A 1,132-nucleotide genomic window follows, 5' to 3' on the forward strand; every position below is an offset into this window, starting at 1 on the left:
GTCACAACAACCACAGCTGTTCCAAGCACAACAACATCTGCTGCCACAACAACCACTGCTTCTTTAACCACAAACAAAGCTTCTCCAACCACAACCATGGCTGATCCAAGTGCAACCAAAGCTGTTCCAAGCACAACCACATCTGCTCCAACAACATCCACAGCTGCTCCCACAACAACCACAGCTGCTCCAACAACAACCACTGCTGCTCCAACCACAACCACAGCTGCTCAAACCACAACCACTGCTGCTCCAACCACAACTACAGCTGCTGCCACAACTACAACTGCAGTTCCAACAACAACCACTGCTGATCCATCCACAACCACAGTTGCTCCAACCACAACCACAGCTGCTCCAACCACAAATACAGCTGCTGCCACAACTACAAATATTGCTACGACCACAACCACAGCTGCTCCAACAACAACCACAGCTGCTGTCACAACAACCATAGCTGCTACAAGCACAACCACAACTGATCCAAGCACAACCACAGCGACTCCCACAACAACCACTCCTGCTCCAATCACAACCACAGCCGCTCCAACCACAACTACAACTGCAGTTCCAACCACAACCACTGCAGCTCCAACCACAACCACAGCTGCTCCAATAAAAACCACTGCTGCTACAACCACAACCACAGCTGCTTCCACAACTACAACTGCAGTTCCAACCACAACCACTGCTGCTCCATCCACAACTACAGCTGCTGCCACAACTACAAATATTGCTCCCACCACAACCACAGCTGCTCTAACCACTACCAAAGCTCCTACCACAACAACCACAGCAGCTCCATCCACAACCAGAGCTGTTCCATCCACAACAACCACTGCTGCACCGACCACAACCACAGCTGCTCCAACCACAACCACCGCTTCTGCCACAACAACCACAGCTGCTACAACCACCAACACAGCTGTTCCACCCACAACAACCAGTGCTGCACCAACCACAACCACAGCTGCTCCAAGCACAACCACAGCTTCTCCCACTACAACCACAGCTGTTCAAACCACAAGCACAGCTGTTCACACAACAACCACAGGAGCTCCATCCACAACCACTGCTCCTCAAACCACAACCATAGCTGCTACAACCTCATCCGCAGCTGCTCCGAAAACAA

This window comes from Nematolebias whitei, unplaced genomic scaffold, assembly GCF_014905685.2.
Source record: "Nematolebias whitei isolate Nwh7 unplaced genomic scaffold, NemWhi1 Nwh_scaf_284, whole genome shotgun sequence".
Taxonomy (NCBI): domain Eukaryota; kingdom Metazoa; phylum Chordata; class Actinopteri; order Cyprinodontiformes; family Rivulidae; genus Nematolebias; species Nematolebias whitei.